At 39.9% G+C, this 23,325-nt stretch overlaps 1 long non-coding RNA gene across 2 annotated transcripts in view; it reads left to right on the forward strand.

Annotated features, from left to right (window-relative positions):
• LOC122689661 overlaps window positions 1-23,325 on the forward strand; it is a 108,513-nt gene that overhangs the window by 58,551 nt on the left and 26,637 nt on the right. For both annotated transcript variants that reach the window (XR_006339879.1, XR_006339878.1), the window contains exon 4: window positions 21,138-21,306. This is a non-coding gene — a long non-coding RNA (uncharacterized LOC122689661). The remainder of the gene's footprint in view (window positions 1-21,137; window positions 21,307-23,325) is intronic.

The raw sequence follows: 23,325 nt of genomic DNA on the forward strand, positions 1-23,325 counted from the left end.
AAAAACCATCCTTGGATCTAGATGTGCATTTTAGAAGGAAGGTGGGATTAATACTGCCAATCAGTAGTGTTATTTCCATCATTCAATGAAATTAAAGTTGCTTCTTTCTCGACACTACCACTAAAATTAAATGGGGAGCGTTTTTTCTTTTCTCATTGACCTATTTATACAATGAAAGTTCTTTTTCAAGCACAAGAGTTATACATACAAGTCAGGGCTTTCTGAAATCCTTTTATCCAACTAGAAAAAGACCAGGGAGACAGTGCTTCTATAAATCTGAATCCAGCAAGCACCCTATTGAGGCAATGAAATACTTCTTGAACCAAGAGAGCTTCGTTGTGCAGATTTTTCAGTGCTCTGTTTTAGATTCTGAATGTTAGCTGGGCTTATAATTCCTGAAGAAGTGATTATTATGCTAATAGTTAAAATAGTTGAGTTAAAAATCTGAGAACAAGCATCTGTGAGGATTGGAAGTGAAGTTGTAAATGTCTCCCTCCATAGCTAAATGGTTAAAGGTATTACCAGGGTGGTGAATGATTTTCAAAGACCTGTTGTTCAGGAGGGGTGGGGAGCAGGAAACTCTGTTGGTATTAGAGGAGAATGGAATGTTTTAGGCAGTGGGGGTTTGTCATTTCCAGGAGCAGGGCTGGCAGTGCGGTGGGAAGGTCTGGCTCCAGCTTGAGCCCACTCACAGGATGTTAGGGGGAAGTGTGACTAAGGTCACGGCCACGCCACATGGTGGGCCAGCTGGAGCCAGAGCAGGGGCCGCTGTGGCCACCCATCCTGAGTTTCCATAGTCTAATGCAGTGGGTTTGAAAGAAAGGGTGGATGCAGGATGCTGGCTAGGCGTGCAGAGAGCGTGGGCTGCTATGTCTTTAAGTGACAGTGGGTGGAGATTACAGCATTTCTTCTGCTTTTCCTTTGACACCTTTTAAAGATACAACCCACGGTTTGCAAGGGTTTCTGCCTATGTCTGCTAGAGGGATCTGAAACCCTGCAGCACTCCTAGGAGCACAAGGAAAAATTTTTTGAGTACCATTGACAACGAATATGGAAATTTTAAATTAAGCTGGAAATTTGAAATGCTCTTCATATTCAGCAGTTTAATAGGGGACTATTTTGAAATCCTTCTTAGGGAATTTTGAGACGTTTTCACATCTGAAAAGGATACATACTTGCTTGTAACTTTTCTTTGGAAAAGGGCTATTCAGGATGTTTAGCAGGTTGGGTTTCAGAATTTCAGCAGCTTTATGGCATTGTCATCCAGTTTGACAGATTGAATGTGCACTTAGAGGAAATGGAATGTATTTTTAATTGCTGGAATGTATTATACCTAAGGAACATGGGAGAGTATATATCAGGTTTCAGCTGTGATTAATATTTTGCTGATGATTTTTTAGCTACATGGCAAGTTTAAACTCGGCCTCTACTTAAACAATGTCTAGTATTTCTTGATTGTCAAAAAGAAAATGGGTCTTAGAAAACTGGTCTAGAATTCTTATCCTTAGCCCATTAGGAATCCAGGAGGTCTCACTTGAAAATTAATGTCTTAATTTAGGAAAAAACCAATTGTATTAAAAAGTATAAAGTATAAATCTTTTCCCTCCCTCAACAAGTTATTTTAAAACTCCTTTGAGGAATGAGGCAAGGGGTTTTCTTTAGATTACTTGGCAGTTTGAATTCAAACCCTTTGCCTTCAAGCATCACCATAGAAACTTGGGTAGGAGGCTGTAAGTACTGTGGGCTGTTATCCTTAGGCATCATGGTGAAGATTCTGTGTTTTTAAGATCGTGTCTCCTGGCAAGGATTCATTGAAGTGAAAATGAGTTTCCTTTAAAGTGCTAAGTATTTACTTAGTCCTGGTGTTCTTCCTAAAAATTAAGACTTGGTTCCTCCTACAGAGAGAAAGGTAGAAGAAGCAGAAGAAGTCATCATCTTGAGTTAGGTTATTTTGATTGTAATGCCATATTCAAAATATGTGATCTTACCTTCGAAATAAGGGGCCTGAAAGGGACAGTTGTCTGCTTTAGAAGCTACAAATTCTTTTAACAGAAAGGGAGAGTGGAAATCAGCAGTTTTTGAGTGGTCACCCATTCCTTTTATGGCTTTTTTTTTTTAAAATTTTCACAGGTGTTCATTGACGTAAATTTATAGACTTGAAAAAAAGTGAATGAACAGGATGGTGAGTTTGGCCTTTGTTGGATAGGGGATGATAAGAAGGAGGAGAGGCTAAACAGACAGGTGTGTTTGGGGACTTAAAACAGCTGAGAATGACTTTGCCCCTTCGGGACATTTGGCAATGTCTGGAGTAGGTTTTTTTGGTTGTTCCAACTGGGGAGTGGAGATGCTATTGACCTCTAGTGGATTGACACTAGGGATATTGTTAAACATCCTACAGTGCACAGGACAGCCCTCCTAGCCTCAACACCGATGAATGGTCTGGCCCCAAATGTCAACAGTACTGGTCTTGAGCAACCATAACTTGAAATGAAATAGAAAAGAAATTAAATTAAATATTCTTCCTGCCTCACTGAAATGTGTTGAAGAAATGTTAGCCTGAGTCACCCACCTTAGCAAAGAGTTATATCTAAATATTTTTTCTAAATATCTCAAGGAGTAGAAACTATAGCTTACTAACAAAAAGGATTTATATGTGATCTCTGGGATCCATTATTTTAATCATTTTTAAAATGTATAGTTCATTTTTAATGTTGTGATAGTTTCAGGTATACAGCAAAGTCATTCAGTTGTGTATATATGTGTGTGTGTGTGTGTGTGTATACACACATATATGTTTAGTCACTAAGTCATGTCCAATTCTTTTGTGACCCCATGAACTGTAGCCTGCCAGGTTCTTCTGTCCATGGAATTCTCCAGGCAAGAATACTGGAGTGGGTAGCCCTTCTCTTCTCCAGCCATTCTCTTCTCCAGAGGATCTTCCCAACCTAGGGATCAAACCCAGGGCTCCTGGGTTTATATATTCTTATATATATATATAAATATAATTTTCACATTCTTTCCCCATAGAGCTGGGACAAGAGAGCTGGAAAGCCGAGAAAGGTAAGGTTTGCAGACAATGGGAAGAGTGTCAAATAAACCAATAGTGGTTCATTCTGCAACATCTGAAATATTTTTGAGCACCTAGAAAATGTGAGTTTTTTAGGCACTGGTGGTGCAGTCTGGAGAGAGAGAAGGGTTGGGATTTAGCTAGAACTGAAAGGGCTGATGGAAGGAACAGCAAATATGACAATCTAGACTGCTGGTTTTATAAAATAAAATAAAACATTTTCTCATAGTCCTAGGAGAAGACCAGATGTCTGCTTCTCAGTTTTAATTAGGAAGTGTGCTTTAGTTACCTGAAAAGGATTACCTTTGCCCTCTTAAAATCATATTTCACAAAGATGCTACCACTAACTCTACCCCCAAAAAAAAGAGCAGGCTATATGGGTATAAATAACACACAAATGGAGCTATCTTCTCAATGACAGACATTGAATTGCAATTTAAGAAAATAAATATTTTCCCCATATTACCTTTTTAAAAAATGTTCAACAATGGACATGCAGATTTTTGTTGTTGTGGTTCACTGAGCATTATCCTTTCATCTGCTAAAAGTTTAAACTCCACAGAAAAATAGAAAGCAACCTAACCATTTTAAGTCATATTTTAAAAATACATCTCTTGGCCTGAAAAAAGTGTATATATTATATTGCTTACTTATCTTACAACTGATCTTTTAATTTGCCAAGGTCAGAGGATCTACTGACAAGGGTGGAAAGTGACTTTCACTCAGGCTGGGTTTATCTTTTATGTTTTGTTCTTCCTCAGTTTTAATCTCTCAAAAGAACTTTTTATAATTTTTTTAAAAATTTGGCCTGAGCTATAATTTTATATCTTCTTTTTATAGGGCACTTTGAGTGAGGCACTCGTTCTCTAATATCAATTTTATTAACTTTTAAAACAAGGGGGTAAAAACAATGGTGGGTGGGGATGGATGAAACAAGCTTGGCAAAAATAACCTTTGCAGTCAATTAGAGTCATTATACTATTCTCTGTACTTTGGGAGATGCTTTTAAGAGTTCTCCAATAAAAATATTTTTAAAGGAGGCAACAGAAATAGATGATACTAAATCTTGTTCCAGAACTATCATTGGTGCTCTTAAAAGGTCTGGGGGAGATCTGAACATACCCAGAGGCCAAGTTCAAAGGCAGGCATGTGTGGTATGGGATCAGCTCAGGACTGTCTGGGATCAGTAGAAGATGAAGGGAGTAGATGTGAGTGATGAGGGGTATAGATTGAAATTTCTTAGCTGTGATGAGTGAATCCTGACCTGGCTCTTAAAAACTGTCCAGTTATGAAGTCTGTCCTCTGCTCATCCCCTTCAGCCCCATTTCCCTCCTCCTTTCCTCTATAAATTGGCCCAAATGTCCCATTGCCCTGAACAATGTTATATGTTCATAAATACAGAAATACAGTACCATCTTGAGTCTTGCATGCCCTCAGCAAGATGATCAAGAGTTTCTTCTGTCTCAACACTTCTGGGAGCTGTGCGTTTGTTTCTGGGACACTTTAGTCTTTGTCCTGAAGTTCTGATTAAGTGCCTCACTTCAGTGGTTGGGTTTCTGAAGCCATCTCCTTATTGCCTTGCAAGAGTTGTTTTATTTATTCTGATGCACAAGACACACATTAGGTAGAACTTTTACCCTGTCCATCTTGGAACTCACTGATCCTCAAATCTTACACTTGACTTTCTGTTGAATCCCAACAAGAGCTACTGAGAACAGATACTTTGTTGTTGTAGTTCAGTCGCTCAGTCATGTCCAACTCTTTGTGACCCCATGGACTGCAGCACACCAGGCTTCCCTGTCCTTCACTGTCTCCCAGAGTTTGCTCAAACTCATGTCCATTTAGTCAGTGATGCCATACAACCACCTCATCCCTTCTCCTTCCCTCAATTTCTCCCAGCATCAGGGTCTTTTCCACTGAGTTGGCTCTACCCATCAGGAGGCCAAAGTATTGGAGCTTCAGCATGGGTCCTTGCAATGAATATTCAGAGTTGATTTCCTTTTAGAATTGACTGGTTTGATCTTGCTGTCCAAGGGACTCTCAAGAGTCTTCTCCAACACCACAATTCAGAAGCATCAATTCTTTGGTGCTCAGCCTTTTTTATGGTTCAACTCTTACATACATACATACATATATACATAGATTCATGAGTACTGGAAAAACCATAGCTTTGACTATACAGACTTGGGATGTCTCAAAAACCCTGGAAATACATTTTAATATAAGAGCTCCAGAGACATTCCTGACAACCCCATGACTACATACGCATCGATTCTAGTTTTCTGGCAAGGACCAGTGTGCTGAAGAGCAGAGATTCAGAGGTCTCCCACCTCAGAGGTCTTAACTATCTTCTGAAGCTGGAGATAGATGTGGCGCCACCTGCCACCCTCATATGGAAGTGCACATACACTCCCCATTTTCTTGGTGATTTGATTTTTTTTTTTCTTCCTAAAACCCTGAGTGAAATCTTACAAAAAAGAAGGGAAAAGAGGAAGGAAAGAACTAGATTGAGATTGAGGTAATCATAACATCACAACAAAAAACTTTGAAGAACTGAGGTGTGGAGGGCAAATCCAGTGACACTGGCTCTGTTAATAGTGACCTTTGAGTAATTTATCCATAGATTTCCCTTTACGTAGAACCTGTTACCCCATATACTTCCCCTAAGCTGTGGTGTTTCTCTAATGGAGGAGAGACAAAAGAAGTTGGGTTACAAACTGCTGCCTAATCTAATACTTGTTTCTCATGTACTCAACAGATATATATTGAACACATATGTACATAAACACAGCTGGGCAAGATGCTGGCTGGGGCTAATGCAGTAGGCAAGATAGATTCAGACTCCTCTTCTAATGTAAGAATGCACCATGGCCTATAGGTATATTCTCTTTGGCTTACACAGTGTTATAAACACTGCAGTGTTTCTTTCTTTTGAAAAAACTGGGAGATTTGGCCTCTTGGACCTATATCTCCAAGTGGTAAAAGTCAGGGAAGTTGGGGAGGGGTAGTGTGAAAAAAGGCCTGCCATGGTAAGCAGAGGCACAGATTTCCACAACTTGTCCTGGCCTCGGCCTCTCATTTGTTTTTGGTACTTCAGCCCCGGGGACATCTTGGTTGGGATCTCCTGTGGTCATGTTCCTCGTTTTCACAGGGATCACGCTGTGGGATGGGGAGGCTTGGGTGAGAGCTGGAATGAGAAGCCAGGTTGGGATGGGAAGCGTAGCTCCTACTGCTCTCCCTGCCATTTGGGCGATGGATGGAGTTACGCCCTCCATCCAAGCTTTCCCAAGCCACCGCTGCACAGCTTATTTTTAAATAGCTACACGGTTGCTGTGCACTCTTCAGGATTAGAATTTGAAGTCAGAAATGGGAAATCGTGGCTCCAGCTTTTTCTAACCCTCCTATCCACGAAGCCTCCATTCCTGACCATTGGGTTCTTTATTTTTTGTTCCCTAAATACACTGTGGTATTGTTTTCACCTCCACACCTGTGTCTCTGCAATTCTTCTTACCTAGCCAGCCCTTTTCCTATCTGCTCACTGGTGCTGCTCACCTTTGAAAGCATACCCTGCCTCGCTTTGTCTAGGGCTCTGAAGGCTGGGCACTAGTGAGGTTCAGGCAGCAGGGAATAGAGCCGCCTATTGGGGCCCTTGTGGCTTCTGCCAGATCACTTACTTTGATCTGTTTTACATACTGGGCTTTCTTGTTAATTTCCTTTGAAGAAAGCATTCCAGAGCTTCAGATATTTTTCATTTGTTTAGAGTCTATCAGTTACTTCATAGTATTCATTATCGTTCCTAACCGCATACCTGGATTCTACAATTGCATCTTAAATCCTAGAGGACAGGAGTCCTGTCCAATTCACTTCTACTGTTCCAGAGCCCAGCCTGGGACTGCACATAGCCAAAAATAGATAGTTGTTGCACAAGCAGATGATTTCATTTACTGATTGTCAGAGCACAGTTTATAGATTATCTGAATTTAAATATTAATACCCTGAGACCCCTCTCCTTCTGAAGGCATACCCATTCGTTGCTCCTCTTAAAATGTATAGTTTCGAAAATGGAATGCATCTATACCACCGTCACTTTATTTCCCTTATCTGTTAGGTTCTGTCTCTTTAAGTCTGAGGCTAAAAGTAAGGGACAGGTGGTGACAAGCCTGATTGGAACAGACCTTAGAGCCTCAAACCACCTGATGTGGGGAAGGTAGGGAGGGATGGGCACTTTGACAGCATTCAGGGTGGAGACCACAGTCTTTTCAGAAATGCCCCGGGGATTCCCGGACTCTTCTTCAAGAAACACTGTACCTACAGCATGGCATCTCTCATTGGGCAAATAGGTACCCTATAGGGGAGACTCCACATTCCAGGCCATGGTGGAAGGATGGCTGAACTGGCTGTTGGGGGCCCTGATTTATTTGTTAACTTTACCACTTGCTATTTTTTTAACCTTTAGCAGTCACTGAACTTTTTCCACCCCCACCCCTCAGTGAACTTTTCCAGGTCTGTTTTGTCTAGTGTTAGAGATTAAATGGGCTTCCCAGGTGGCGCTAGTGGTAAAGAACTTGCCTGACAGTGCAGGAGATGTAAGAGATGTGAGTTTGATTCCTGGGTTGGGAAGATCCCCTGGGGGAGGGCATGGCAACCCACTCCAGCATTCCCCTTAAGTTTCAGAAGAGAATACTAAAAGACCATGGAGGATGAAAAGTCCTGAGGCGAGCAGACATATAGTTTATTGATTAAGTCTCTGCCTTATCCTAAAATGTCAAGGTTGTATTTCAGTCTTCACTAGATGTCTATGTTTCCAAATTAAAACAATTTAAAAATTATTTTTGCTGAGTTACATTATTTATTGTCCTCAAATTTTGGAGTACAGCTGATGTCTCTGGTTTTGCAAATTCCCAAGAGGGTCCTCATATTACTTCTAATTTTTTTTGTTCAGTTTTAAATTCCAAGATAGAGATGATGACTTTATAGTAAACATTGCACATAGCAATTCACTTTACCCTCCCAGTAACCCTATGAAATAGGTACTGTTGGTTCCCTTCATTTTAAAGACAAGAAAGCAGACATGGTCAGTGAATTGCCCAAAGTTACCCAGTCTGTAAATGGTGGAGCTGAGACTTGGCCCTGGGCAGTCTGGCTCCGAAGTCTGTGGTCTTAACCTCACTCTGCTGTCTGTCTCTAAAGTCAGTTAATTCAGGTAAACCAATTGATTTTTTGTTGTTGATAATGGAATTGATAATGGAATTTTGGTGCTGCTTTTCACAGCCACTACCTGACTCACAGCTTTTTTTGCAATAAACTTTAATGTCATTTGCAGATAACTAATTTTTCTAGAGCTCCAGAAGTTCAATGGTTGGGCTTAATGTCTTCTGTTACCAAGAACTTGGTCAGCTTCAGTTCATGGCCACAGAGAGACTCTACCTGATGACTACCAACTTGTCAGCTTCTGAGAAAGGCTACACAGCTAGTACCTCTAATTGGGGTGATCAGTGTTGCTGAGCACACAACTGAGCACACACGCACACATCCCCTTCCAGCCACTGTGCCATTTCTCTTTGCAAGTGTTGTCTTTATTTACTGCTGCAAATACCTCTCTTTCTATGCTCCATTGTCTCCACTCCAGTTACACTTTGTGTCCCCACCCACTGTACCCCCGAAATGGCCCCCATCAAGCATTCCCAGACCTCTGCATTTCAAATTCACTGATGAGTCCCCAGTCCTTATCTTATTCAGCCTGCCAGCAGGATTTGACCCAGCTGCTCCTGCCATCTTCCTTGAAATCATTTCCTTCCCTTGGCTTCCTTGAGGCCACACTTGGTGCTCTGCCTTCCCAGAGGGTGCTCCTTGCCAGTCTTCTTTGCTGAATCCTCCTGGCGTCGCTCCAACCTCTTCTTATTCAAGTGCCTCAGTTCTCCTACCACTTCTCTATCTGTCCTCACTCCCAAAGTCAAATTAATCTCTTGGCTTTCAATACCACTTAAAAGCTAATGATTTCATCTCGGAACGCTTCACTCAATTTCAGATTCATTTCTGCTTGGATGTCTACTTGGCATCTCAAACCTAGTATATCTAAAACCCAACTCTTCATCCCTCTCTACACACCTCCCTAGCCCCAGCCATACCCAGCCTGCCTCTTTTTGGGAAATAGCAGTTTTGTTCTTTCAGTTATCTAAGCCAGAAACCCTGGAGTAGTCAGTGACTCCTCTCTTTAGCTTATATCCCTCATCAGTGGGCTTCCCTGGTGGCTCAGAAAGTAAAGAATCCTCCCACAATGTGAGAGACCTGGATTCAATCCCTGGATCGGGAAGACCCTCTGGAGAAGGGCATGGCAACCCACTCCAGCATTCTTGGAGAATCCCACGGACAGAGGAACCTGGCGGGCTACAGTCCATAGGGTTGCAAAGAGTCAGACATGACTGAAGTGACTTAGCATACACGCCCCCATCAGCAAATCTTGTCTGCTCTTCCTTTAAAATGTATCCAGAATCTGACCAGTCACCTTTATTTCCCACCAATATCACTTAGGCCAGGCTACTGGCATCTCTTCTGGGTTAATCAACTAAACACTCTGTTCCATCCTTGCCTCAGGTGGTACCTCTTCGATCATTCCACTCTTCCCGACCAAAAGCCTCCTAGGTGTTTATTTTTCTCAGAGTAAAGATCATAGTCCTTGAAAGATAATGGCCTAGAAAGCTCTATGTCATCTGCTCCCCTTATTCCTGCTCAACTGACTCAGTGTCATCTCCTTCTTTCTCCCTTGCCTATTCTGTTGTAGTGCCACGGCCTCTTTGCTATCCCTTAACTGACCAGGTATAATCCTATATCAGTGACCTTGTACAAGTTCTCTCCTCTGCCTTGCCCTTTCGTTTGTTGCCTAGGTCTCCATGGAACCCACTTCCTCCCTTTCCTCAGAACTTTGTTCAAATGCCTGCTTGATCTGAGAAGACTTTTATTCACTGATCACCCTAAACAAAATAAGAGTCAACCACACATTCCCACCCCCACCTGCACCCCTGGATTGTTGGTCCTCTGTATCCTACCAGAGATCTCATCACCTGCTGGCATATTTTGCATTTATTTGATTGTCTGTCCTTCTCCTCTGAACTGGAAACTCCACAAGGTCAGAGACTTTGTCTTATGTTAATTGCTGTCCTTGAACCTAGCCCAGTACCTGGAAGTTGAGTACTCAATAAGTTTTTTTTTTTAAATGAGCAAGTAAATTAATCATCTGAACAAGGAGGTCAGAAACAGGCGATGGGAAATGAGGATTTTCCCAGGCTGGAAGGAGACCTACAGCATCTACGAAATTTTATGTGTTCCAAGAGACCTCCTCTACCTATTCTTCATATTTGACTGTTTCTAAAACTGGGATACTTATTAGAATGGACAGTCTGTCCCAAGTGCCATCTGCCATGCAGTTGCTGTTGCCCACGCATTTACAAAGTTGGCCATAGCTTTTCACATGGCCAACAACTTAGTTGAGTTGTCTTGTATATTATTGGCTCTGTATATGGCTGAGGGTACCTATCATTTGATGCACTTTCAATAAGAGTGCACTTATTGTCCTTCAGATGAATGGATAAAGATGTACAATGGAATGTTACTCAGTCATAAAAAAGAATGAGATAGTGCCATCTGTAGCAATATGGATGGACCTAGAGATTATCAAACTAAGAGAAGTAAGTCAGGAAAACAAATGCTGTTTGTTATCACACACAGTGATATATGTGGAATCTAAAAAATACAACAAACTAGTGAGTATAACAAAAGGAAATAGACTCACCAATATAGAGAACAACTAGTAGTGTTTACTAGTGGGGAGAAGGACAGGGGAGAGGGGCAACATAGAGGTAGAGAATTAGGAGGTACAAACTACTTGTATAAAGTAAATAAGCTACAGGGATACATTGTACAGCAAGGGGAATATGGCCAGTATTTTAAAATAACTATAAATGGAGTATAACCTTTAAATATTGTGAATCACTGTGCTGTACACCAGAAACTTATACATCAGCCATGCCTCAAAAAGGAGGTACACTTAATAAAATAAAATGTTATTGGCACTGAAACAAAATGTTATTGTGTACCCAGAAAGAAAGGCATGAGAACAGCAGGGAGTAAATTTGATATTAGTGAAGCAAATGTTCATTGTTGGATAAATGACTGAAATCCCACATTTTCTTTCAAAGCAACAACTAGGAAAATACAAGTAGTTGAAGCTGTGTTATTTGTTGCCGAGATACATGCAGGAGGACTGCCAGTTACACGCCAAGCTGTGTAACTGAAGGCAGGAGTAATCGCCAAACCTCACAGAACAAAGCAATGAAAAGCTAGTTTGACTGTCACTCAGGACTATGTTTAAGGGATTGTGTCATAGTTAATTGACAAAGTTCGTTTCTTACCTAATGATGCATAGAAGAATTGAGTGTCTTACAATCAACGACATGTCAGGTTGGATGAAATAGAGTGGGTCTCTTTTCTAGATCTTAAATTTACAAAACCAATTTCTCTTTCTTTTGTCATTTATAGTTATTAGTTTACATTTTAGATTTTATGATTCCAAATTTACTCTTCCATATACATTAAACAAAAAGGGAGAAGTTTGGCTAGAAACTTGTGTTTTGGTTTCTTGGTTTTCCCCCTGAATGTTTTTTCTCCAGCATTAAGTAGAGAGCTAGCATCATTGGGAACAATTATCCAGAAGTGAAATTTGACTTTGGTTGGTTATGATTGGTTTGAAGATAAATTTTTTCAGACAGTTGCATGTTTCTGGTTTTCAACTTTTTCATTTGAATTAATTACAAGCTCCCAAGAAGACAGAAAAATAATAGAGGGTTCTGAGTGTCTATCACCCAACTTCCCACCATGGTGACATCTCAGTTATCATAACTATAGCACAGCTACAGTTTAAAAAATTTGTTTTTATTTTATATTGGAGTATAGTTGATTAACAGTGTTGCATTATTTTCAAGTGTATAGCAAAGTGATTCAGTTATACATATATATGTACCCGTTCTTCTTCAAATTCTTTTCCCATTTAGATTATTACAGAATACTGAGTAGAGTTCCCTGTGCTATACAGTAGGTTCTCATTGGTTATTTATTTTAAGTATATCTGTGTATACACATCAGTCCCAAACTCCCAATCTGTTTCTTCCTCTTAACCTTCCCCCCAGCCCCAAAACCATAAGTTCATTCTTTAAGTCTGTGAGTCTGTTTCTGTTTTGTAAATAAATTCATTTGTGTCATTGTTTTAGATTCTGCATATAAGTGAGATCATGTGATATTTGTCTTTCTCTGTCTGACTTACTTCATTTACTATGAGAATCTCCAGGTGCATCAATGTTGCTGTAAATGGCATTATTTCAATTCTTTTTAATGCACAGCCACAGTTTGTAATGGATCATCTTGCACTCTTCCAATGACCTGCTGCGGAAGGAAAAGAGAGGAAAAGTAGCTTTGTTATACTGTACAACCACTTAAGGAGTGTTCCTGGTCACAGGAGGTGAGACCGGAGGAGCAATGTTCTAGAGAGAGTCATACATTGATGGTTACCTTGTAGAGGAAGTCATCAGGTTAAATTAATTTGTGAGCTAAAACTCTCCAACAGAGAAGGTCATCATCGATTTGTTTTATTTTCAGTGCAAGGTTTCTTTTAAGGAAATTGTTTTAAAGCAATTTAAAATGCTCTGTAAAACTCTTGAAAAAGCAACTTGGAGTTCTAGAATCAGTTGGAAGGAACTTCTGGTCAACCACTGGTTAAGTAAGGTGACTTCCCCTTTACCATCCCTGACAGGTTCCTAGTCCAGCTCTTCTGAAGGCCTCTCTCTGCTTAGGGCCTCCTTCCAGTTTCCATATGGTAGGGTTTTTTTTTTTGTTTTTTGTTTTTTTTTTCCGGACACATCACACCACAGACAGTTACTTCAGTGCTTTCTCTCCTTCCTTCCGCTTAATCAGCCTCAATCCTTTAATACTGGAGTAGTTTAAGCAGTTTCCCTCACTACCCTGCTTACAGCTCCTTCACAGGCTGCAGTTTTTTGAGAGCTTGGCCATATCCTGGAGAGAGGATGATGATGGATCAGATAAATTAGCGAGAGCCAAGAGATACATTTTTGGAAAAATAATGACAAAGAGGACTTAGTGCTAGATTGGAAACAAAAGCTCACTATTAAAATCATGCTTTTCACATGAAACGGTGTCCTCTTTTTCTTGTTTCTCTTTCCCATGTCTATTATTTGTTCCTCTTTCACAAGCTAGGGGGTGGTCTGCATTTTGAGGGGTCCCAACACCCCCTTCTCCCCAGCCTGAGCCTCCTACTCACTTCCTGTTTTCTGCCTCACTGACTCCATGACCTTATCACCTCCCAGCCAAGACCACCACCAGCACCTTCACCTCCACCTCCACCCCTGACCTTGCCTGGATGCCTGACTTCCAAGTTTATTTCAGTGCTCTTTTTCGTTTTTCTTCCCTATTGTTAGATGAGAACCAGGTCACCTCAGTATAGTTGGTGATTGATTTACAAAGTCTTAAGTTCACTTACACTTAGCATCAATTATGCCTTTGAAAATTCTGTTTCTTTCCATGGAAAACATCAGAATGGTAACCACCCCACTCTCAGTCTCACCCCAAACATTTTGGTATATTAAGGAGCAGAAAAAACCCATGTAGAGTACTCCAAGGACTCTTCTTTTCGGAGGACTGAAACTCTGAGGATTAATAAGATCGATTTTTCAGTGTCTTCTGCAATTACCGTGTGTGTTCAGTTGCTCAGTCATGTCTGACTTTTTGTGACCCCATGGATTATAGCCTGCCAGGCTCCTCTGTCCATGGGATTCTCCAGGCAAGAATACTGGAGTGGGTTACCGTTTCCTCCTCTAGGGGATCTTCCTGACTCAGGGATCAAACCTGTGTCTCACGTGTCTCCTGCATTGCAGGCGGATTCTTTACCACTTGAGCCATCAGGGAAGCCCTGATCAGTTACTATTTCGATCATTTAAAGAGAGAGGACTAAAATCTGAATTGGCAGTTTATGGACACTTTTTCCCTTGCAATAGACACAGGTCAGGGTGTGAGAAAACTAGATTTGGGAATATTATTTCTACTACATAAGAAACTAAAGATTTTAATTAGGAAGAGTATTGACTTGAAAGTCAAATACTGTGACATAGTGAGCTTGACTGGAGTCAGGTGGCAGGGAACTTGAAGGCCTGGGAGTAGAAAGCCAAGTCACCAAGTCTGAAAACCAATCTAGCTCAGTTTATATGGACCCAGTGTTGATATATTTTTGTAGATATGTAAATAGACCTTGAATAAAATCTCTAAAATGTTCCTTTATATAAGCAGATTTGGAGATATGTAAAACTGGGCATACCAACTGTCATCCCTAAAGAGCTTGTCATTACAGATGAAAATTTCCAAATTGAGAAACACATAGACATGGAAAAGTTATTAATAAAAGCTTTTGCCTATTCAGAGTGGTCCTGAAAGAATTTATTTGGTGACCTTATGAAAGGTTGTGCTAGAACAAAAACACTGTCCCATAAATAGAAATGAACTTTGGAAAACTTGACAGTGTGATAAAGACACTGCTCTCCTTGAGCTCCTGTGTGTGGAATATTCTGTAAAAGTGTTAAATCCATTGGGAGCATTTGCCTATCTATAGAATGTCCATACCTATGCTTAAAAGGGGAAAAAAAAAACCCCACCATGGATAGATAACCCAAAGGGACAATGCATTTTAGCTCATTGGTGTAGGAATATATGTAAATTTGTCAGTAAAGTTCAAAATACGCCCTCTTGATTTCCTAAAGCATAGATCTGCCCTGGAATAGGAAATATTCGATCACTGGAGCCTTTTTTTTTAGGTAGGCAATTTTCCCCATGGTAATATTTATACTCCACAAATTACTAAACAGATTGGGTTAAAAATATGGCAGAAAAGGAAGTGCCTTTCCTGTAAGTCTGGTTAGATATGCATCCTGACTGTAAATAGCTGAGCTATGGCCTTACTCTCCATGTAAATTAAAAAAAAAAAGCAACCTGATTTCATATGTTTCCATCCGCCTTCTTCTCCATATCACTCCTAATAAATTCTTACAAGGATGAGGATCCACTTATTCCAGCATAGGACAGTTCGGAAGTTTCATATGACAACTCTTTTCTCACCAAAAACTAGTATTATGAAAGGAATGCCCACTTTGCCCCGCAGGTTTGTTGTTGCTTACAGCCTTCCCATCGGTGTGCTTTTGAAAGGTTGAACTCACGTCTGAGTGATTGTTTTCATAAACTCAGAATTTTGCTTCCAGCCCTCATGGCTTGATAGTGTATAACCTGGTCTCTACCCAGTATTAGCCACATTGTTTTCACACTTATCTCTAAGGGCCAAAGATTATCTCACAGAAGCTCCGAAATAATTCCTGTGTCTGCAATGTATGTGTAAAAGGAAATTTTTCAAAAGAAGAGGGAGAAAATCAAGTTCAAACTCTTGAGAAATTTCGTAAAGGATTATATTGATTAGCAAAAGCTCTCCGGCATCTTCTGGCAGACATGTGAGAGAAAACAGTGATTGTAATTAATTTTTAGTGAGTGCCGCATATTTGATAATTGCTCTGATTCACGCTATTATATTCCTCTTCCTTCACCCACAGCAAAACAAGCTTAATTTGATTCATACCCTTAGGAAGAGGAAAAAAAAAGCCTGAGATTACTCACATGGCTGTGATTCAGCTCTTGGCTCTTACCCCCACCTCCCCCTCCTCCTCCCCCCTTTCTCCCACCCTACCCACTCCCATATTCACTCCCACCCAGTGGCGTTGCCATCAAAAACTGAGTCAGTTCATTCTTTAAAATGGGTGGGGAAAAAAGACAACTAATGAAAACTTTTCTGAGCAAAGTGTACTGCTTAGATCTGAAATCATTGCAGGAAGACGGGCAGAGTGGCTGCTTATATAATAGGAAAAGCATGGAACAAAGGGCAACTCTCATAAAGAGATGTTAAGAGTGTCTTATATAATTCTAGACATAGTTCACGTGCATGTTGGTAGAGGTAGACACATAGCCACATAGGCAGGCATCTATGAACATTTTCTTATTTGGGGAATTTTATATACACTGGATATAAAACTGATCTTCTCATCTCAAAGTATATCACTTTGCTATAATCAAAAAGTGAATCTAGCCATTATCCAAAGATTTTTCTAAATTGAAGTATAATTGATTTACAAGGTTGTATTAATTTCTGCTGTAAAGTGATTCAGTTATACATGTATATATACATTCTTTTTTTATATTCTTTTCCATTATGGCTTATCACAGGATATAGAATATATAATTCCCTGTGCTAGGTAGGTCCTTGTTATTTATCCCAAAGATTTATTTTTAATTTCTTATTATTTTTAATTGAAGGATAATTGCTTTATAGTACTGTGTTGGTTTCTGCCAGATATCAATCAACATGAATCTAAAGATGTTTGATCATTGTAAAACATAAGTGAGAAAGTCATTTTGTCAGCCTTCAAATGAACAGTGTGACTTAGAAGCCTAAGACTGTTGAATTCCCTCCCATCCCGGAGGAGTTGGAAGATTGGTACTGGGGGTGATAACCTCCCCTTTAGTGAGCTGATGATTGTGGCACATATTATGGATGCAGTGATTTCTGTTCCTTCCTCATATTTTCTCAGTTATTCCCATTCTCCAGATGAAACCAAAGCTGTGAGAAAAATGAAGTCACTTTCCTAAGTCCCCACAGGTTATAGTCCCAGAGCCAGTATTAGAACTCAAGCTGTCTGACTGCATCCTGACCTGTAGTTCCGATTTGTGGGAATCTGACACAGTTGGATCATTTGGTGTTCTAGAGATTGCCTGGAGACAGGAGTGGTGACCAAGAGGAAGCTCTGTGCCCGAGCTCCAAACCTGGCTTTAACTAAATTGTTGAATCAGATCTCTGTGTGTCTTCCTGCATGGAGGGGAATGGAATCAAGCCTTCCTTCAAACACTCATTTGTAATCCTAATCACCTTCTCTCCATTTTTGCTGGCTTTCCCCCCATTCTGTTACCATCTGTCTCAGAAACACTGCCTGGATAAAGACAAGTCTAAGCAGTTGCTCGCCCTCCAACAAAACATAGAATTATTTCTCTTTTCCCCCAGAGCAGTGCCGAGCACCATATTTGAGGAGTTCCATATTTATAAAACTTGCCTGCATCTCAGCGATGTCTGGTTGCTGTCCATTTTATCATTCTTCAAATATGTTCTATGTTGGCTGGAAACGATTAGCTTTGTTACTGGAGGGTTTGTGGGATGCTTGAATTTCTTCACAGAGTTTTCAGATGGAAATCCATGTAGTTTTCTCCTTTAAGAAATGAAATTCCTTAATAAAAGACAGCATGGGAGAGAGTGCATGCTGAGGTTTCTTTTTGAACCCCCCACACACCCTCACTCCTTGGTTTTCCCTGAGGGTAACTATGGTGGAGTCTTATGTCATGACCCTGCGGAGAGAATAAACAGTGAATCTCTTTTTCCTGGGTCTGAAACCACTTCCTCATGCCTCTGTTTGGGGGCCCCTTTTTGATGTCAAGGGTGGTGCTCCACACCCACAGGACTGTAGTATTTCCCCCAGTCTTTGACCCATTCACCTCCTTTCCTGGCCGATGAGTTTCCATGTCTTGACCCATCTGGGCTGACTGGAATGGAAATTCTTCTTGAATGTCCTCCCCACCAGGTCCCAGCCTGATTCTGCACTGGCTTTTGGAAACTCCAAGAAGTCTGGACAGAAAGGCCCCAGCAGATGTCAAATGTAAAACCAGACAAGTATTAAAAATCACTGAAACTTTGGGAGGAAAATATGGATTGACTAGGTGTTTGTCAAGTGATTTCTTTTAAGAAAAGTTATGGAATTGCATTTTTCTCATGCAGAAATGTTAAAATGACTATGTATTACTCTAAAATGATGGTGCGTAGAGGGCTGTTAAAGCGTAGAGATTGGATGACAATGATAACAAAACAGCCAATCCTTACACAGTACATATTATCTGTCAGGCACTATCCTTCACTTGTACATGTATTTTTAACCCAGGTATCACAGCTACGTATGGCAGAGCCAGGATTCAAACCTCAGCAAGTCTGGCTCTAGACTTTAAAAATATGTTACGGATTCTTTTAGATGCCCAGATTTTAGGTGTTCAAATTTATTAATATGCTGTTTTCATAGTCTGTGTTTATTTCCATTGAAAACCATGTAATTATAGATTTTATGGTCTTTATATATTGTAGGAAGATAACTGGTTCTTTAAACCAATAAAATTTTACTCAAAAAAAAGTCAGTGGCTAGATTAATACATCCCTATGGAAATATAAGTTTTAAGAACCAAATGAGAAATATGTGCACATAGTTAAAATAGAAAGGTTTCAAAAGTACAATTTGGAAATGCACTTCTAAATTGTTTTGTGTGGATTTAGCTTCAGAAAGTCAGTTCTATCTATAAATTTAGTGTGGGATTTATTCCAGTAAAAAGAGTACAGGGACTCTTTCTGTAATGTGAATAGTCAGCTCCTGAACCAACTGGATTTACAAGGTATAAACCTTTTCTCTGCCTTCCTCTACCAATTTGAAAATTAGATATTTGAACATTTTGATATATTATAGAAATAGAGTATTTTTTTATATTAAAACAAAATTAGTTCTCCATCAAGGCATAATCAGCAATGCATGTCAAGCCTTGGTCAGAGCAGTTGCTAACTCTGTCAGGGTTAAAGGAAGTATGCTGAAAGGAGATAACTGAAGTTAAACTGCTCAGACCGAGGCTTCCAGATTTTTTGTGTGGGGACTTGCACTCCTTATTACTGCATTCTTCCTGTCTGTGTAATACCTGGGAACAATTTATTCCATGTAATCCCACCCCCATCTTGGTAGTAAACTTTTTTTTTTTTTGCTGAAGAGGAAGACTTTCAGGCATGCCAATGTATTTAATCAGAATTTTCTCAGATGACATTGAAAGATTTTCAGGTTTTTATTTCGCAGCTTGTAGGCAGGTTGGGATTTAAGAACAGTACAGAGGCTTGTGTGTGTGTGAGAGAGAGAGATGTGGTTATATTGCATATGTGCTTGTGTGTGAGTGGCTCAGATTAGAATGTGAATTGTAGTAAATGCAAAAGTGAAAGTTGCAACATGGCTCCCATGCCCCTGATCACTTCCGAAAGAACATGCCACGTGGGCTGCAGACTTACAGACTTAAACTTGGGTCCACAGGATACAAAGAGTCCTAGTCCTCCATGATAAAAGCCTCCAGTAGATCTAAAATTATAAAACCTGTTTACTGCTGTTCGCGTGAACTCAAACGTTCAGTTGCCTCAGTTGCAAAATTTTCAACAAATAATTAGGATGGTTTAAATATTTGGGACTAGAACCAGAGCCTCACCATACCATCAAAATACTCTTGCAACTTTCTCCTTTACATGATCCAGTTCTTTGAAACCATTTAGAATCTGCCTTGTGGTCCTGAAATGTACAAGTTATAAAAGAAAAAAATGTGAGCTTGTCAGATTAACTACAATCACCAGTCTAATAAAACTGAGTCACATCCAAATGGGCTGCACTTACGCTACCCTCCCATTCTAGGGAAAACGTGGCTGGGGGAGGCAGTCTGAGTCATCACCTGGTTTGTTTGACATACGCTTCCTTCCATAAATTGGGAATGGCAAGCAGCACAGTGTTCCCGGCTTGCCTCGGAGAAGGAGCTCTTGCAGCCTTGCACGATCAAAATAGGGCCTTTTAGATTTGAAGGTTGAAGCTATGTCCATATTTTGGCTTCAAATGTCCAGGGGAGAGGGAGAAACCCGGACAGACCCAAACAAAGAACAAATGTAAGTACCATTTTGGGTGGGGGATAATGAAATGGTAGGGTGTTCACAGTTGAATGTTTCCTAGGATATAAAAAATAATTGAGAACTACATTGGGGGTGTTAGATAAATTAGTAGCTGGCTCACTAAGCGGGGGGCTCATTTACTTAACGAGAATGTTCTCAATGTGAACAGTCCAAAATGATTACATGAGAGAGAGTGGGAGAAAGAAAGGGGTGAGGGGAAACTGATGATTTGGTCGTTACGGTGCAAATTGGTCCTGACTGTGTTTAATTTTGTCTGAACTGTGCAACCATTTTGAGATAAATGTATTTCGTTTAAGAAACTTTTTCACAGCAGACTTTGAATCTCCTTTAGTGGTATTTGGAGGGGCTGAAAAGAGCGGGGGCTCTTGTGTCTCACCCATTTTTTCCTCCAGCCGCTGTGCGGAGGCTCACCAGAGAGCTTTTTAGAATAAAGAAGTTAAGAATGCAAAATTGTTGGGGAGACTGAAGAGGAAGGGGAAGGAGGAGTAGATTTATAGCTGAAGTGGGTTTGTAAACTCAGCCTCGGCTTGGGGATTATTTTTTAATATGTGCCAGGCACTCCTCTGATTTCCATCCTGGCTTGGTGGTGGCTTTTTGTCTGTCTGTGTGAGGCTCGGGTGTTCCCTATTTTAAAGCCGGAGTTGTCACAGCCTGGGCGTTTTCTGTTTCGGCTTATGGCTTTTTTTTCCCCCCCTCTTTTCCTGAATGAGTGTCCTTTGTGTAACCCCAGTAATTCAGAAATCCTGCAGTCATAGGGACTGCCCTGTCACGTGACTTAGGTACTAGGTGCTGCCTGCGATTGGTCAGCAGCTAATTGGCGGGTCCCTATAAGAAGTCCCGCTTTGGGCGACCAGTCACTCTCCTGCCTGAGCTGCTGCTCAACAGGGGCCGGGGGTGGGAGGGGAGGAGGGGGGGTGGCGATGGGTGTCCAGTGATTCAGCCACATGTGATAGATGACCAAGGGACCACTTCCTTGGGGTCTGCACATCAGTGGAAGACACCCAAATTGGTTGTGGCTGCCTTGATCAAACTCTGGCTCCCTGAACTGGTAACTGTCACTTTAATGTAGCTTACTGATTAAACTCAGAAAAATGCAGCTAAAAATCTTTGCCAGGAACTTGTGTGGACTTACTCCCTGTTCCCCCCCCCCCCACCCCCTTGTTCTTATTCGTTTTGTCACAGGAATGAAATGCAGATAACTCTTTAGAAAACTTTCATAGGAAAAAAGCGCCTCGTGTGATCTGGAACAAAGACATTTTCTAATCAGATTTATCAAGCTGTGAAGAGGGAGTTTTAGCGAACGGAAGCAGCAGCATTCTGTCACCAGGAAATACTGCTTTATCCAGAATTGGTAAGTGAAAAGTGGCATTGCTCCCTAATAGATATCATATGCTGTGTGTGGGAATTGTAAAATTGTTCACAGACCCCTAACAACTGTGTTGAGCTAAAGAACATATAAACATAGTGAGGAATTCTAAAAAGGAATAGCTCAAGAATATAGCATAAAGGCTGAGAAGAAGCCAGGTAATTAACAAAGATGAGCTGAGCATTACCAGTTTAGCCAAATATGAGGGAAAAGAAAAGAAAAATGAGTTTTTTGGTAGAATTGTGGCATTAGCATTCCATGGATATAGATTTCCATTTAGTCTGAACCGTATATGTGATAGATACTTGAAGAGATGCTTTCAGAATTAGTCAACTTGCCCTCCTTTTCCTCCTTCTACCCCAGGATGTCCAGAATTTAGTTAGAATTCTATAACATGAAAGTTTAAGTAATGCATTCAAAAAATTTCCTACCGATTATGAAAGGCAGATGGTAATAGATTTTTTATTTTACATTTGTGACATGAATTTTAAGACTGTCCCATTTGATTACATTAATACAATGAAAAGGTAGTTATTTCTATATGGTTTATTTTTGAGAGACATTTTGAGAAATCATGATTAGCAGTTCTTACTGGTGTGCCTGTGTCTCCCTCTGAAACCTCAAATTCACTTTTCTAATTTTAAACCTGAGTGGCCCTTATGTTTAAATTTCCAGAGAAATACAATAATGCTTTGAATAACTGTATTATATACAACAGTTTCTTGTTCATGAACCATAAGGAAACACAATTTTACATTAAGCATGCGTGTCTGGTTTCTTGATTTGGCTTCTTAAGGATGACTGTGTTGGAAAAGTTGAATAAAATAAGAAAATAAATCCAGAATGGATGGTGGCTCTCTGATTTTACCAGTTTCTTATTGGTCAATAGAAGTAATCATGTGATGTCCACTTATAGAATCAGATGAAAAATATTTTGTCCTTTAACTGCCAGTAAACATGTAGGTTATTTTGATGATCTCCCTTTATGAATGTGAATATGTATAATAAAACTATTAGTGACAGAATTGTAAGTTTGGGGTTACAGAGAATACAATATTATTAATTTACTTCTCAAAAATACCTTATTTCAAAATGAAAATTAAATCTGCATTTCTGACTTTGGGTTTTCACTTTCAAAATCTTGAAATCCTTAACTCAAAAGGGGAAAATGTATAGTAAAAAGCAGGATAGCAGTTCTACAGTTTCTCTTGTTGGCACTAGAGTGAGGTGAGAGTGGAAGGGAGAAAGATGAATCTAGTGGGATCTGTTAATTGGTCTTTTTTTCCAGCTTATACTTGAAGAGTTTTTAAGATCATTTTTCTCAGACTAGTAGCTCTCAAGACTTCTGTAGAAGTATTTATTTTCAAAGAAATAGATAAAAAGCAAGGTAAGCGTGGTCATTAAGGGTAGGCCTTCCAATAAATCAGACTGGTGATCCAAACTTGTTAATATTACAGCTTATTTGACTTAATTAAAGTGTGGTTGAGGATATGGAAAAATGCTATTCTTTTTCTTGAAGTACATGGATTTGTAGGTTTCAAAGTCTTAGAGACAGAGAAGTGGTGACAAGACATTAAGATATTTACAGGTAATTTATATCCAACTGCTAGCTTGTGTTTAGTGATTCACAATTGTTTTCAGCTCTGTATTTCATGTAAATACTTGGGAGAAACATGATGATTTAATAATCTGTCTAAATACTGCTGTGCTTAATGCAAAGAAAGCCTCTATATAATTTTTAGGTTTTACTCATCCATTTAGAAGCCATTGTTTTGAATGACAAAAATATGACAGAAGCAGGTTGAAACAGTAAATGCTAGAAAGTGTATTCAGAAGCATTTCTCTAAATCTTCATGTTTTTAATTCTGTGTGCTCTTCTCTGTTAGCATTTATTAATTTTAAAAAATACATGTAAAATAAATAACAGAGCACTGCCCTGAATTCTCTGCTGGGATTATGGAGAGTATTAAATTTTTTGTATATCTTGTTAAAAGATATTAATGG

This window comes from Cervus elaphus, chromosome X, assembly GCF_910594005.1.
Source record: "Cervus elaphus chromosome X, mCerEla1.1, whole genome shotgun sequence".
In the NCBI taxonomy this organism is placed as follows: domain Eukaryota; kingdom Metazoa; phylum Chordata; class Mammalia; order Artiodactyla; family Cervidae; genus Cervus; species Cervus elaphus.